This window comes from Chrysoperla carnea, chromosome 1, assembly GCF_905475395.1.
Source record: "Chrysoperla carnea chromosome 1, inChrCarn1.1, whole genome shotgun sequence".
Lineage (NCBI taxonomy): Eukaryota > Metazoa > Arthropoda > Insecta > Neuroptera > Chrysopidae > Chrysoperla > Chrysoperla carnea.
Genome location: NC_058337.1, coordinates 55,437,238 through 55,454,891, shown reverse-complemented (window position 1 = coordinate 55,454,891; position 17,654 = coordinate 55,437,238). Strand labels below are relative to the sequence as shown.

At 33.6% G+C, this 17,654-nt stretch overlaps 1 protein-coding gene and 1 long non-coding RNA gene across 3 annotated transcripts in view; one reads left to right on the top strand and one right to left on the bottom strand.

Moving 5' to 3' along the window:
• Positions 1-17,654, top strand: part of LOC123290547 (division abnormally delayed protein) — a 251,800-nt gene that overhangs the window by 155,584 nt on the left and 78,562 nt on the right. The gene's annotated exons all lie outside the window — the stretch shown is intronic.
• On the bottom strand, positions 7,911-14,469 carry LOC123290548. Of its 2 annotated transcripts, XR_006534881.1 has the most exons (10): positions 14,411-14,469; positions 10,912-13,430; positions 10,528-10,827; positions 10,174-10,436; positions 9,588-10,099; positions 9,073-9,517; positions 8,719-8,950; positions 8,450-8,491; positions 8,154-8,377; positions 7,911-8,055 (listed from the first exon to the last, which is right to left on the bottom strand). It is a non-coding gene; the product is annotated as an uncharacterized LOC123290548 (long non-coding RNA). The 2 variants fall into 2 exon arrangements; XR_006534880.1 differs by having other exon boundaries at positions 10,528-13,430.

Below are 17,654 nucleotides of genomic sequence, written 5' to 3'. Positions count from 1 at the left end.
AACAACTTACTGAATCCAGAATAGTGTGATTGTATTCAGCACCATTTGATACATTCTGTATGTGAAACATTAACCAGCAGTGTAGCAGGTTTTCTTCATGTATTTTCTATTCTCAGTGTGTGAAACAGTGTGTCAGCATTTATATTATTATTTTGGTTCACAAGAGGTGGTGAAAATTCAAAATACTCTTATGACTTTGTGGAAAAACATACAATTTGTATTTTCTCTATTCATAACAATCATTATATTTTTTTGTTCCTTTTTATATACTGGTTGGATGTTTATAAAGAACAATTTTCTTCCTGCTCAGGAAATCAGTTTTATTATTTCAACTGTTACCGAAATTATGATTATTCGACTATTTGAGCAAGTACAGTGAATGTTCATTTTTTTTTTGCGGTAATTGATGGTTCAAAGTCCTTTGATCACAATATACACAGTTATGTGATCTCATGCGGGGCAAAATTATTTCATTTTAAAATTTTAATTTTTAATACAGTACCTTATGGAAGAACTCTAGAACAATAATGTTGTACGAAAATTAATCGGTGATTGAGCTTCAAGAGTTTTTTATGCACATGAAAAAAAAAAAAACATTACCTTGCGACGCTTTGCAATAAGAAAACATAAAAAAACTTCGTTTTTTGACGTCAAAAACTAGTCAATTTGAGGTATAAATTTTATCTCTTATGATATTTTTAAAGCATTAAAAAATATTTACGTGATACAAATATTATTTTTATTATAATAACATTAATTTTATTCATAACTTCAATGAATATAAAGTAATTAATTGCTTACTTGATTAGTCATGTGACAACCGAACTACTTTAAATCAATTTTAAGGAAGATGAAAAATCTACTTATCTCTCAATTTGATAATATGTGTCTCTAATAAATTGTTATTTGGTACCCAGAAAATTTTTGAGCTGTGGATTAACAAACATCTCGTTTTGGCTACTTTCAGGACAATTGATTTCTTAATTTGTTTTTTCAATTATATTTTTGCTTTAATAAAAAAACTAAACTTTTTTTGATTAGCACGTTATCGTTTTCCGCTGTCCATTTTTTATTTGTTGCAAATAATTAGAAAAAATGTATTCTGGCTTTAAACCAATACATTATTTTAAGTTATTTTATTAATAACTTAATTCGTACATAAAAAGAATTATAGTGCTAGTGGTCAAGCATTAAAAGTTTTGTTTTTATGAAGAAAATCTTTTTACCATTTACATTTTCGATGTAGAGTACAATGCATAAAGTTTTTTAGCTCTTCTCTCGAAAAAAGAAATAGTGAAAAGTATAAAAAATCACTATTTTGTAGTGATTATTCACTATTTTCACTATTTCAAACTTAAGAGAGTAGAACAACAAAATAAATTTCATTTACTGCCTCTGAATTATCGTGTTCACTGATTTTTGGAAAGCAACTGTACCAAAACTTTGTTGAATCAATAGTTTAACCCATTACGAACTTCAGAATAAATTTATACCTTATGCTTTATTATTATTATTACATTTTATAAACGTACAGGATATAAAAAGCCTATAGAACAACTGGTATGGATGAATATGGATGCTACATACCAATGTTGTAATTAAAATCTGCCACATAAAACTATTTTACAATTATTTATGTATGTAATTAAAATCGCTAAAACAATTTCCTCATAAATATAATAATATGAATATACACTTCTGTTTATTATTATTATTATTATGATTAGTTTTATTATTCGAGGCAGGATTTTTATGTGATTAAACCACGATACATTATGTCATTAAAATTATTGATAGCATTAAACACAATATACACAAAAAATACAAAAATTATTAAATATAAAATTATAGTAGATTATTTATTCACTTATAAACAGTTAAAATAGCTATCAATCAAACAATTCTTCTCAATTCGTTATCAATTCTTTAAATACCATGCGTTAATTGTATATTAATCATGTTTGAATTTAACTAACTTCCTGATGAGATATAGAGCTTAATTGCAGGACTTCGAATTCTCATACTGTATTTTATATAAAAAAATTTTGGAAGAATTGTAAAATTCATTTCTTTTTATATATAACGCAAGGCACTTTTTTTAAATTAAATTTTACATTTCAATACTATGGAGTGGGTTTATTTAAATTTTCATTTCAGAATTTATTTAAGAAGTTCTAATACAGAATATGTTTTCTATTTTGAGTTAAAATGGAGAAGATGTAAAAATTACCACGCTTACGATTAGACTGATTGAACTACAGATATTTTTAAAATCCAAACCTTATAATAACTTTTTTAAATTCAATTCGTATATATATATATATATATATATATATATATATATATATATATATTGTGCCAAATTAAGATATATGCACGCCACTTATTTAAATAAATTGATTAGATAAATATTATAAGAATTAGTTCTCCTTGCGAATGGACAGCAAAAGGCCATATTGGGATATAATTTTGATGTTAAACGTAAAAACGTAATATACTCTTCGGATCTCGTAAAATAAGATGCCTCATAAGAATCTTGGTTCTGGTTATTATATTTATTGTAAGGCTCCCGCCACCGTTCCCGCAAGTCATCACTCGTGCTTTTCATATAAAATAATAATCTCGTACAAAAAGTCCACATATATACGAAACAACAGCCAGCAAATAACACATAATAGTTGTCTATTATACTTTTATATAAATATTTTATAATTTGAACTTTTGACCTAACGCCTAATATCATAATTTTATTATTGTTATTTTTATTTTATTAAAAATCAACTTCAAGTAATAATTATTATGATTGAAAAATTGTACAAAATTTCAAATACATATTAAATATATATTATACAGAGTGATTGTTTTTTAAATTTCCACCATCATATATCATATATCGAAAAAAATTTTATGCAGTAACAAATTTTTTCGAGGAATTGTATGGGTTTATGCAGATTCTTAATCTTTGCCGCTAGAAAAACAACTTTTGTTTTAAATTTTTTTTCCCTAGACATCTATTTTTGGTATCTCAGTGTCACAAAAAAGCACGGATTAAATTTGATTTATCAACCTGATTTAACGGTTGTTAATACTAAAAACTAAGAATCAAATAGCAAACAAATTTTGACGCTAAAAAGTTTATTATTATTTGTTTTAATTTATACTTCAAATTATTATTTTGGGAATTCGATGGTTAAAATTACTTGAAATCAATCTCATTCAATTTCCGCTAGCTGTTTTTATATAAGGAAGGGATTCTTACAATTACTATAAAATTCTGTGTTCCAGCCTTGCCCACGATTCTTCGATGAAGTATTTCTGTCACTGTAATAAAGAAATTAAATTATTTCACAAGAGAATTTAAAATGAAAATTAATCGATCACGATAGTAAAATATTTTTTTTGAAAACTGGTGCATTGAAAATATTCTTAAGTACATTAGGTATATATATTTTTCCATCAATTTCCTTTACATTTGTAAATAATGTCATATTGAATGACATGTGTGACACTCTGTACAATGCATGTAGTCTTTTCTATATATGTTCAATTATTCACGGTATAAGTATTGGTTGACATATATATTTGTGAAACTGACAATGTTGGTTGAGTTGACAGTAGTCTGTATCTACTACGTACGTACACTATATAAAGGACGTTCCTGAAGGAATAAAAATAGTAATCATGTGATCCAATGGGAATTATTGTTGAATATATATATATATATAATATATACGTGTAATTGTATTTCTCTTGTTATATACAAAGATATATTACAGAAAAATTCTTTTACAATATTTTTTTTATTTTTACGTCAAAAAATGGTATAATAATAATACTTTTCTAATCTATTGAAAATGGTGTTTTTTTTATAGAGATAATTCAATTTAGTTTTTAATATAAATAGAAAAATAGTTCAAGATAAATTAACTTTTGTAGAATCACTTGCAGCCATTTTGATCATAATTTTCTTTTTAAACATTTTGTTCTTTAAGTCGGTATATTAAATTAATGATACTACGTCAAATAAACTATGGTAATAAAGTAGATTTTTTTCTCAAAGGAACGGAATAACAAACACGGGAAATTGAGAACAGTTTTTACGAAGTGGTAGTAAGGTTTTGATACTGTATGCAGAGTTTATGCATGGAACAAAAAACCCGGTAAATCTCTGCCATGGCCTTATTTGAAAGCATAAACCAAAAACAAATATATATATATATATATATATATATATATATATATATATATATATATATATATATATATATATATATAAATTTTTTTTTCTTGCTACCTCTCCGCTTTTTTTTAAATTTATGCTTATGCATTAATCTGGCAGAGCCAGGTGGGTGTGCTGATTGAGTAGTTGCAGGATCGTTACCAAAAGCCCTAAATTTCAATCAAATTTGGATCTGATGAAAAAACAACAATAATACCACCTACTCTTCGCCATAAACCAATTTGTATGTTTACTAAATAATACTTGGTTTGGTTTCGATAGTGCAAATATATCGTTATTTTAGATAACCTTTTCATAACTTGGGATTTTGAAAACACAATCGCATTCAAAGGACGGCATGAAAGCCTACTCCTTGCTTTTGTAGCAAAGCTTCGAGTAATTCATGTTGAATAGTTTAATAAATATTGGTAATATTGGTGATTTGACTAGTGTCTGTAAAACATTTCAGACTCTTGTTAAGGAAGTCGCCCTATTAGCTCAGTTGGTTAAGGCGTAACCAATTCCGTCCGCGGTATGCATAGGGTAGCGGGTTTGATTCCCGCTGTCGCAACAAAATTAATTTAAATAATAGTTGTGATGGGCGCTGGTGTATTGCGTGGTATATGCATGAAGGAGGTGCACTCAGCCTCTGTAATTGAGGCGCTGATAAATGAAATTATGAATGGTGGTAAAACACATATATGGTATCACAATGGGCTCTATAGCCTAAGTGTGTCCTTCGTGGACAGCCAATATAACCTAACATAACCTAACCATTGTTAAGGAATTGTTACACAAATGTTAAACTATTTTTCAAATGTAACAAATAAAAATGACGTATTTAAATAAGCCATCAAAATTGTACCGGAGTATGAGGTATGATCTACCACATGCTATAACCTTCTAACTTTTTATTTCATATACATATAAAAACTAAACTGTATTCCAGTACTTGTTGTACAAAAGCCAATATAAACCGTTTTCTATCACGTGACAACGACTACAAAATATAAACTTTTGTCGAGTTTTCCTATTAATATATCAAAACCAATTTCTCGTACAAAAATATAAATTTCAAATGGTTTCCGGATCACCGGGAATATCGGCAAAAATTACTGGACACGAAAATATTTAGCCGGTTTCTATTAGAGAGCAAACCCCAATACAATCTCAAGGATTCCTAGCTGTGATACATAAGTCAACTTTACACACTACAATCTATTAACATGGATCTGCGTCAACTTAGTTCGGACATGCTATGTCCCTAATTTCGTTCGAAAGAAAAATTGCGTACGATTTCATTTTTACTAATTTCTAGATGACAAGTATAAAAGTTTTATAATTTTAAAATGTTGTATCAATTAAAAAATGGGGTAAGCACTCAAGTCTTACTTGCAGAAAACCCTAAATAGTAGCGTTGCAATATAATTTTGGAAGGATGTGAAAAATTAAAATCGCAACTTTTAAAACTCGAAAATATTTTTAAACAAATACCTAATTAATTTAATTCCTTTGTGAAGTTCTATGTCATTATCTGTATACTTTGTTTGTGTGACTCTAACATCACAAAACGTTCTGAAATAAAAACTTTAATGAAGTTTAAAAGTTATATATACAAAAAAAAAAGTTTTTAATAGCAAAGTTTAATAGAACTTTCTAATATGAACACATTTTCACCAATACTTTCTTCAACACACCATTTTGTATTTATTACTTTTAATTATTCATTTTTTTTTTTTTTTAAGAAAAAAATAGCACCTACTGAAAAGAAAAATTATTGTTACAAAAAAAAGTTTTCTAATTTATTTAACTTTGTAAAAATTTAATAATAAAAAATGGTAATGTGACTTCCATATTACATCTATATATAAAGTACATTTTATAATTTTTCGTTTTAAAGTAACATCATCACCTAATATAATCACTATAAACAGATAACTTCGAGTGAGATAAATTTCGAGTGAGAAATCAATGAAAATAAAATAAAAAATTTGTAATAAATCAGAATGGTAGAGATTCAAGGGCAGGACACTTCTAGGACAAAATTTATTTTGAATTTATTTCATTTTAAATGTATTTTTGTCTTCTTTAGAAAGAGGAGGGTGGCTATCAATATATGAAATTTGTAATTTTGAAACGTAAAAACTGTTATTGCATTTAGTCGGTGAAGTATTCAATTAAGTTTTTTACTGTCTTTCTATTATAAATGCGGAAATCTGCAGCCAGTTTCAAATCATTGTTCAAAAAACTCGCTTGAAGATTTGGAGTGAAAACACATTTGAAGCTTTATGTAAAAACTATTGCACAATTTTATTAATTTGCAGATATATTGTTAATGTTACCGTGATTTTACTGTAAGTATAGAAGTAAATAATTATTGTATTCTGAAAGTTCTATTCTCATAGGATATGAATTTCGTGCTGTGGTTTTCTATCGCGATTCATTAATCAGTTAAATTTGTGTATAGAGCTAAATTCCTGGAATGATGATATGATTGAGACGATGCTCATATTTCCACTCGTATAATACCCTCCTGGATCCAAGGCTACAACACAAACAAACAAAAAAAAATAAAAATAAAATAAAAATTTTTTTATTAAAAAAGTAAAATTAATAAAATCTTCATTAATTGTTGCCAATTGGGTTCAAAGAATGAATGCTTGAGGAATTGTGTTATACAAGGAGTTTCGACTTAGGCTGCATCACACCCACCGAACAAAAAAAAAAAAGAGAAAAAATTTACAAAAAAATTTACAAAAATTTACAAAAAAAAAAAAAACAAACAAATGTCAGTAAATATTCAAATTTAATTTAAAATTAAAAAACAATTTGAGTTCCCCAAAAAAAAAAAATCATTTCAAAAAAAAAAAGGAAAAAGGTCATAACTAAATTTATTTATTGATGCATTTAAAATACAATTTTTTTTTTCTCATTACAATTCATAAAAATATAAAAATGGCCGAAAGTGGACACCCGAATGGCCAGGCACACGACGCACAAACAGAGATTCGCACGCAGCATCGCAAGCGGTAAACACGGCGCGAAAGGTCGTGATTGGATCACGGCGGCACCAGGCACTAATAAAACAAAAACAACAAGTGACCTGATGGTCTTCTTGATAAAAAAAAACCACTTACTTTAACCTTTGCATCGAGCAAGTAAAGAGCTCGGAATTTATATTGATTCGTGACCAAAAAATTAATCAATCGACATCGATTATTAAACAAGTAAAATAAAAATCGACATCAATTAAAATTGGACCGACATCGTGGATTTAAAAAAATTAATAAATCAACAACGATTAATAAACAGAAGTAAAATAAAATCGACATTAATTAAAATTGGATCGACATCGTGGATTTAAAAAAAAAAAATTAATAAATCAACAACGATTAATAAACAGAAGTAAAATCAAATCGAACTTTAATCAAATCGGACCAACATCGTAATTATAATTAATGGATCGACAACGACTTATTAATCAGAAACAATAAAACAGAAAAAAAACAACGACCGGTACTCACGAGTAGTGTCCTGGTGATACAAGTTTCGAGTGGACGACCGCATGGTTATTTCATCCTTTATTGTCTGGGAATTCAACATCGCCCATCAACGGCACACCACCGCATGCAAATCGATTCGATCAACACGATATAAAGGAAAATCTAGTATACCTCGAGGATCACCAGTGAATCCGCTGTGTGCTGCTGCGAATCTCTCCTGGCCGTCCGGTTGTTCAGCCCCCGGTCCCGTTTCGTTAATGAATATGTAAGTCTGCATTTATCTGATTTTTTTTTTCTTTACCAAACTAATTTATCGGCCAAAAAGGACATATTCTAAAACAAATAAAAATTGACATTAATAAAAGGTTGGAGGTTTACCATATATTTTAGATTTAGGAAATAATATTAGTTAAGTTTTTTTTTTTTATTACCGTGTGTGGTGATTCCGGGTGCATCCGTTAATCAACCCGTCGAGTGGCCCTTGTCCCATTAGTGTTGGCCAATAGCCGCATATTAACGACAAGGGACAACCACTCTCAATTTCACGGCACCAGGTGGTGGTGAAGACGATCCAATTGATTCGAAGATCCATACATCTCGCCCGTACTGTAACGGCAAACGGCCCTTGACCGAATGTGCATATGTATATGTATCCCTATTATTAAAAAAAAAAAGAAATAATATAGTAACATATCCGTATGCACCTTTACCTTTAAAAGAAACTCACCAGGAATCACCATCGCCAATATTAATATTAAGTTGTGTTGTCCTAAAACAAATATTAAATTTTTTCTATTTTTATTAAATACAAAACCTAGGTTATGTATCTACTCATTCACATGTCAAATAAATTGTACTAAATTCACCATTGTTTTGCAATATACGTTTGATAAAACCGAAAGAAATGTAATTGTGAATAGTAGAAACGATTTATAAAATTTTACTAAAAAAGAAATTGAATAAACAGAATATTGAAATTTAATTGAGATTACTTACGTTTGTTCAAATCCATTGACACTTAAGTTGTACCAAATACAGTAGTGCCAACTCCATATAACTAATATCGATTTAGTAGATCTTCTCTTGAAATTGCGCGCCATAACCCGTCCGATCAACAAAAAGACTTCCACTGCGACATCTTATATATATTCGTTTCTCTAACCAAATTGAGAATCGTTTTATGGTAGCAAAGCGTATGGTAAATGGCGTAATTTTCAATCAGCGTTATCTAAGACAAATTGAAAATAAACAACGTATTAATCGTATAATCCCATAAATTTAATTTTTTCAATATTTCTTTTTAACTAAGCTTATTTCTACAAATCTTTTTCTGTTTTCTATAACACTTACATATACAATCGTTGAACAATCGCGGAGTCTAACATGCCGGACACCAGGAGCGGACGCATATTCACACCCGCCACCAGCTGTAATCCACAACCCGAGGTGACTTCTCCGGGCTTCACAACGCCGCCAACAACAATGTCAGTACCCGTCGCACCGCCGCCAACTACAGTAGTCAACCAACTTCCATGGCTCGATTTCACGACGGCGCCTTCAACATCGACGTCCACAACAGCCACCACATTCTCAACGTCAACAGCTCCATCAACTTCGACACATCAATCGCCTCCATCACGTGTGTTTGACTTTATAAGAACCCAAACCGAACTTAGTGCTGACAACCAACATCGTCTTCAGGCCATGGAGAACCAATTGATAAATATGGGTGAGTTGTTATGTAGTCTAAGTCGAAATATTCCCCAATCGCCCCACGCTCAGGGTTTAGTTGAACCTAAACACACAAACAGCTCAATTGGTGACAATGAAATGTACAAAATTAATTATAAAGTTGATATCAATACCTTTTTTAAAAACGTTTCGAAGTGTGACGGCATTTCCAAAGCTGGTATCATTCAATTCATGGAGGACGTAGAAAAATTATCAGATCTTGGCATCCTCCACGAAAAACCTCTTATGACCCACCTCATTCAATTTTGTGAAGGTGACTTCCAGAGATGGTGGGCCCACAATATTAAATATGCTCCATCATGGGAAGTAATTCGAGGCCGCATACTCGATGATTTCTTTGGTCCAGCCGACCGCTCTCTTCTAGTGTCCGAACATCTACACCGGTGGCAAAAGCCAGAGGAATCATTTATATCGTTCATCGAGGATATCAAACTAAAGTCAAAAATTCTCGGCACGTCCATGTCGGAATCAGAGGTCATCGTGCTGCTCTGGGCTCGCATGAACCGTAAAACTTACGACCTATGCAAATTCAAGGCCATCCCTCAAAGCTTTATGGACCTCGACCTAGTCGCCCGCGAAATTAGGCAAATCAGTGACCGAGAATCCCTCTATCAGGAAATGGAACCTAAAACAGAAAAAGCAGACAGTCATTACAAAACCACAAAAACCACAAAAAACTTTTAGAAACCTCCAACTTACACGAAACTTCATCCACCTTCATTCGAAGACGCCCTCGCGCCTTAGTTGGCCGTCGCAAACTCCTGGCGTACGAACCTCGTAGGACCTCCATCCCTACGATCACTGTGAAGGTGGGGCCTCTTTCCTTCATTTGTCTCTTAGACTCCGGAGCTACAGACAGTTTCTGTTCCAAAAAATTCGCTACCTCCATAGTTAAGCTGAAACTGGGCCATTTGACAAAATCCACCTTCAACGTCACCTTGGCCAATGGTGCAATTAATACACTAAACAATAAATTACATTGTTCAATAAAAATTGGTCAATTTTCATGGCCAATGAGTTTTCCGATTTTACACGGCTTAACCTATGACTTACTGTTGGGAGTGGACGCGCTTTGCAAGATGAAAGCCAAACTGGATTTCATCAATTCCACGGTGGTTTTCGGATTCGATCCACTGCGTAACATCCCATTTACAGCCCAACCGTATGGTAGCGAATGTAATGCCATCATGTCCCCGACTCTATCACGCCCGCAACAAAAGCTATTAAACGAGCTAATGGCCGGGTTTGACGACGTTTTAACGGACAGAATTGGCTGTGCCCGGGACTATGACTACTCGATTCAGATGAAGGACGACATACCTGTGAGAAGCCCACCCTTCCCTCTATCTCCACCTAAGGCCAAAGAAATGGACGAACATATTAACAGCCTAATGGACCAGGGCGTCATAATAAAATCCAAAAGCCCGTACTGCTCACCTGCCTTTTTAATAAAAAAGAAGGATGGTTCCCCAAGGCTATGCATCGACTACAGGAAACTAAATTCCAAAGTTGTCTTCGACGCTTACCCAAGCCCGAATGCAGACAGCATTTTTCAATGCCTGGGGGGAGCAGCCTTCTTCAGTTCGATCGATTTGTGTTCAGCTTTTTATCAAATCAAACTATCAGATTCGAGCAGAAAATACACGGCCTTCTCCACCCCGACGGCTCACTTCGAATTTGTTAAGGTCCCGTTTGGCCTGAGTGTCTCCCCGGTGGCCCTTAATCGTCTGATATTTGGATTATTCGCGGATCTGAGATATAAGTGTGTCATCCCCTACTTTGACGACATCCTCGTCTACAGCCCCAGCTTCGAAAGTCACCTAGAACACCTAGAAATAGTCTTCCAAAGACTACGAAACGCTGGATTGACGGTTAAGCCAAAAAAGATGCAACTATGCATGCCGTCAATCAAATTTCTAGGCTTTGTCATCTCATCAGCTGGGGTCGAAGTCGACAAAGAAAAGGTGGCCCTTATATCGGATCTCCGGGTACCCCGAACCCTCAGACAGTTAAGGTCCTTCATAGGTATGGCATCCTTTTTCGCTCGCTTCATTCCAAACTTCGCCGAGGTCATCGCACCCCTAAATCAGCTGAAGAAAAAGGATGTCAAATTCCATTTCGGAGATAGAGAACTCGAAGCCTTTGCCAATGTCAAGCGAGCCCTAACAGAAGCCCCCGTTCTAGCCTTCCCCAACTTCAAAAGGCGTTTCATCGTCCAGACGGACGCGAGCCAGAACTCGCTCGGGGCCGTACTTATGCAACATTTCCCAGACGGTCTACACCCCATTCAATATGCTAGCCGAAAGCTCACAGCAGCGGAACAAAACTATCCAGTTTACGAACAGGAAGCCCTCGCTATCGTTTGGGCCCTGGAAAAGTTCAAACAATATCTCCTAGGGACCAAGTTCTTGCTTCAAACCGATAACGCCGCTCTGTCCTTCATTTTCAACCACCCAAAGCAATTGGGTCGTGTGGGCCGCTGGGCATTAAAACTGTCTCGTTTCGAATTTGACATAGAGCACATTCGTGGCACTCGTAACGCCGTGGCCGACGCCTTGAGTAGGCTTTTCACAATACAAGGTACCCCCGAAGTTTCGACCCTCCCTAAATTTAACCCCCTATCACCCTCTGATGGCGCTAAAATCCACTTTTTGGACGAGGTGCCCCAAAGCTTTGCCTCTCTACGAAAACACCAGGAAGAAGATGAAGAGCATAGACTCATCATCTCCAGAATTGAATCTGGGGAAGATGTCACAGGATATGCCCTCAAATCTGACGTCCTGGTGAAACTCGTGGGGAAACATCGCCTGAGACGAATTTCTGTCCCCAAAGCCATCAGAAACATGATAATGTTCTTCTACCACGACTCCGTAACGGCAAGTCATTGTGGAATTTGCGTCACACATCGTCGAATCGCCCGTCGCTTTTGGTGGCCGGGTCTCTATAAGGACGTCCAAAAATATGTCAGGTCCTGTCCAGAGTGTCAACGCTGTAAACCATCAAACCGCGCTTCTGGCGCACCCCTAGCATCAACGGTCCCTAAACACACCTGGGAACGTGTTTACATAGACCACGTAGGCCCCCTAGTGGCTTCCAGGAATGGGTTCCGATATACCCTAGTGATGCTGGACGGATTCAGCAAGTGGCTGGAGACTATACCCGTCAGACGCGTCACCGCAGCAGTAACCGTTGACACCCTGAACAAGATTTGGCTTCGCTACGGACCCCCCAAATATCTATCTACGGACAACGCTAGGTGTTTCACTAGTGTTAAATTCAAACACATGTGCCTCAAATGGGGGATAAAACACCTCCTCACTAGCCCATATAGACCTTCTTCTAACGCCTCCGAAAGAGTAAACAGAGATCTCAAAATGAAACTGACCATTTTGCTAAAGCAATACGCCCCATCACATAGGGAATGGGACAAATACATACACTACTTCCAACATGCTCACAATAGCCAGTTTCACGAAGCCACCCAAAACACCCCGGCCTCAATATTCCTAAACCGGGAAATGGAAAGCCCTCTCGGCCTGCGTTGGAACCTCCAGGAGTTAATAGGTGTCGAACCCCCTCCCTCACAGGATAACGTTAACGAGGCCCTAGAGAAGGCACACGAACGCCTCAGACGTTTTCATAACGCAAAACGGCCCCAGCAACACCATTTCTCCGAAGGCCAAGTGGTTCTGCAAAAGGTGCACGGATTGGCCAATTTCGACGAGGCGCAGAAATTCATACCCAGGTGGTCTACGCCCCGACGCATCTTACGCTTCACGTCACCGGTCTCATGCGAGCTAGAGTGCGTAGACACTCATACGCGATATAAAGCCCACATTGAAGACATTAAGCCCTACAATGAGAGAGTAGAGGGAATGCCGTAGCATTTTAGCCAGTGGGGGTGGATGAGACGATGCTCATATTTCCACTCGTATAATACCCTCCTGGATCCAAGGCTACAACACAAACAAACAAAAAAAAATAAAAATAAAATAAAAATTTTTTTATTAAAAAAGTAAAATTAATAAAATCTTCATTAATTGTTGCCAATTGGGTTCAAAGAATGAATGCTTGAGGAATTGTGTTATACAAGGAGTTTCGACTTAGGCTGCATCACACCCACCGAACAAAAAAAAAAAAGAGAAAAAATTTACAAAAAAATTTACAAAAATTTACAAAAAAAAAAAAAAACAAACAAATGTCAGTAAATATTCAAATTTAATTTAAAATTAAAAAACAATTTGAGTTCCCCAAAAAAAAAAAATCATTTCAAAAAAAAAAAGGAAAAAGGTCATAACTAAATTTATTTATTGATGCATTTAAAATACAATTTTTTTTTTCTCATTACAATTCATAAAAATATAAAAATGGCCGAAAGTGGACACCCGAATGGCCAGGCACACGACGCACAAACAGAGATTCGCACGCAGCATCGCAAGCGGTAAACACGGCGCGAAAGGTCGTGATTGGATCACGGCGGCACCAGGCACTAATAAAACAAAAACAACAAGTGACCTGATGGTCTTCTTGATAAAAAAAAACCACTTACTTTAACCTTTGCATCGAGCAAGTAAAGAGCTCGGAATTTATATTGATTCGTGACCAAAAAATTAATCAATCGACATCGATTATTAAACAAGTAAAATAAAAATCGACATCAATTAAAATTGGACCGACATCGTGGATTTAAAAAAATTAATAAATCAACAACGATTAATAAACAGAAGTAAAATAAAATCGACATTAATTAAAATTGGATCGACATCGTGGATTTAAAAAAAAAAAATTAATAAATCAACAACGATTAATAAACAGAAGTAAAATCAAATCGAACTTTAATCAAATCGGACCAACATCGTAATTATAATTAATGGATCGACAACGACTTATTAATCAGAAACAATAAAACAGAAAAAAAACAACGACCGGTACTCACGAGTAGTGTCCTGGTGATACAAGTTTCGAGTGGACGACCGCATGGTTATTTCATCCTTTATTGTCTGGGAATTCAACATCGCCCATCAACGGCACACCACCGCATGCAAATCGATTCGATCAACACGATATAAAGGAAAATCTAGTATACCTCGAGGATCACCAGTGAATCCGCTGTGTGCTGCTGCGAATCTCTCCTGGCCGTCCGGTTGTTCAGCCCCCGGTCCCGTTTCGTTAATGAATATGTAAGTCTGCATTTATCTGATTTTTTTTTTCTTTACCAAACTAATTTATCGGCCAAAAAGGACATATTCTAAAACAAATAAAAATTGACATTAATAAAAGGTTGGAGGTTTACCATATATTTTAGATTTAGGAAATAATATTAGTTAAGTTTTTTTTTTTTATTACCGTGTGTGGTGATTCCGGGTGCATCCGTTAATCAACCCGTCGAGTGGCCCTTGTCCCATTAGTGTTGGCCAATAGCCGCATATTAACGACAAGGGACAACCACTCTCAATTTCACGGCACCAGGTGGTGGTGAAGACGATCCAATTGATTCGAAGATCCATACATCTCGCCCGTACTGTAACGGCAAACGGCCCTTGACCGAATGTGCATATGTATATGTATCCCTATTATTAAAAAAAAAAAGAAATAATATAGTAACATATCCGTATGCACCTTTACCTTTAAAAGAAACTCACCAGGAATCACCATCGCCAATATTAATATTAAGTTGTGTTGTCCTAAAACAAATATTAAATTTTTTCTATTTTTATTAAATACAAAACCTAGGTTATGTATCTACTCATTCACATGTCAAATAAATTGTACTAAATTCACCATTGTTTTGCAATATACGTTTGATAAAACCGAAAGAAATGTAATTGTGAATAGTAGAAACGATTTATAAAATTTTACTAAAAAAGAAATTGAATAAACAGAATATTGAAATTTAATTGAGATTACTTACGTTTGTTCAAATCCATTGACACTTAAGTTGTACCAAATACAGTAGTGCCAACTCCATATAACTAATATCGATTTAGTAGATCTTCTCTTGAAATTGCGCGCCATAACCCGTCCGATCAACAAAAAGACTTCCACTGCGACATCTTATATATATTCGTTTCTCTAACCAAATTGAGAATCGTTTTATGATACAGTTCTTGGAAAATGTGAAAACCATAGGAAAATTATTCTCATCACTTATTTAATAAACTCATTAAAATACAACACAACTTCCAAATTCTTAGTCATGTCTTTACAACGCTGATAAAAGCAGTGGCGTATTAATATATAGTAAAATTGGCGTTTTACAAGATTTTGTTGTTATTGTAGTTTGCTCTACATGTACTATTACGAAGATATATTTCGTGTTATTTTAATTTAAAATAATTTATTTAAAATGTTTGAGAAATCCACAAATTTTATATGTTGAATTGCAAAAAATTGCCTTTAAATGCCCCTATAGGATGTATTTGACAATAAATGGATTTTATGATCTTTGATGTAAAATACGTATAAAAAGCAACTGAATTTGTCAAGTTTTGATTTGATAGATATAGACTAATTGAAAATAACGATTTGATGAAAGCCTTTAATTAACTTGATTGTCTCCGCTCCTGGTAATCAAATATACTCCTCTTAATTTAAATTAAACTACATGTATAATTTATTAAAACCTACACTGTAATATACTGACTGTATACTTGTTTATAATCTACAGTCAACTATAATTCACTGACAGTGATGAGTATGTATGGCTTGATTTGAACTTAGTAAGTACCTTCACAATAGGATAATAGATCTGGAGATCATCGTATCAAATTTTGGTAAATTTTCTTTTTAGATAATTATTGTACAAATTACAACGTAGGTAACTTAATTTGACAATTGAAATTTACAAAATTTTAAAAATCCCCGACAATTTTTTCTGCTACGGCACCCTAAACTCGCATTTGAAACATATCTAAGAACACTCTCCATTAAATTACCCTTCAAAGAAAGACAACCAAAAATATCAAATTTAGTCCATCCGTTTAATCGCTACGATGCCATAAACAGGCAGACACACATACATAGCGGTCAAACTTATAACACCTTTTTTAGTTCGGGGTTTAAAAAAGATTGACAGATTTATTTAGATAGCATTAGCTAGGAGAAAATTTCACTTAATTATTTTTAAATAAAATTAAACTATTGATATAACCGAATAGTAGATATAACCGAGAGAATACAAAAATATTTTTTATTTTGAAAAAAATCAAAATTTTGTACATATGTATAAATTCTAACGTTGGTCAGTTTTGACATTTATTAGGTAGAATTATGAACATTTGAATAATTTTTTCCAAATTCCATCATTAGTACAAAAGCAATAGCTCTATTTCCTTCAACAATTCGCTAATAATGCTAGAATACATAGAATATTGTAATACAAATGTGTTAAATTTCAATTTCACTCGAGAGTTTAATTAGAGACACGAACGATAAGAGTACTTTTACCACTCGAGTACTCGAGTGCGCAAGAACATACGCACGACTTCATAAGTTATTTTTTCTATACGAATACGTAATTAGTTATATCTTTCTTGCCGATTTTACGTGCAATAGCAGTTTACCACCCTAGCGAAACATGCCAATTTGTGGAACTAAGCTTGTAAAAAGCTATGTGTCGCATGATAAACAGCTTTGAAAGAAAACAATTATCTTGCCTGATTAAAGAAAAATGAAACATTTTTACAATAATCTCCAGCTCTATGTGTATTTTCAATAAGAAGCTGAGACAACATAAGTAGTTAGTTAAGTTTAATTTTCTCCAGCACTTATCTTATATGCTTGGTATATTTTACAGTGGTATATAATGCATTTATTCATGTTGAAAATAATACGGTAATTTAAGTAAAATGATTCAATTATTATAATTAATGATTTTAGTTATAATAAAAAGATTCGTCAACCAAATAAATGATTTTTTTGTATGTGTCGTTCGTTGTTGACTGCTTAAAAAGTGATTCATTCATATTCATTCAATTGTGTGTTTTGTTCAATTTATGTACCGCAGACCAGACCAGACCAGACCAGACGTAAACAGATTTAATTAAATAACTTAAAGAGTACCAAATTAATGTTATTATTTTATTATTCATTGTGTAATTTTTAGGAGATAATGGCAGGTTCCTACTACCAACTTACTTTTATATCATGTAAAGTAGAATCTCTAGCAGATTCTCAAATCC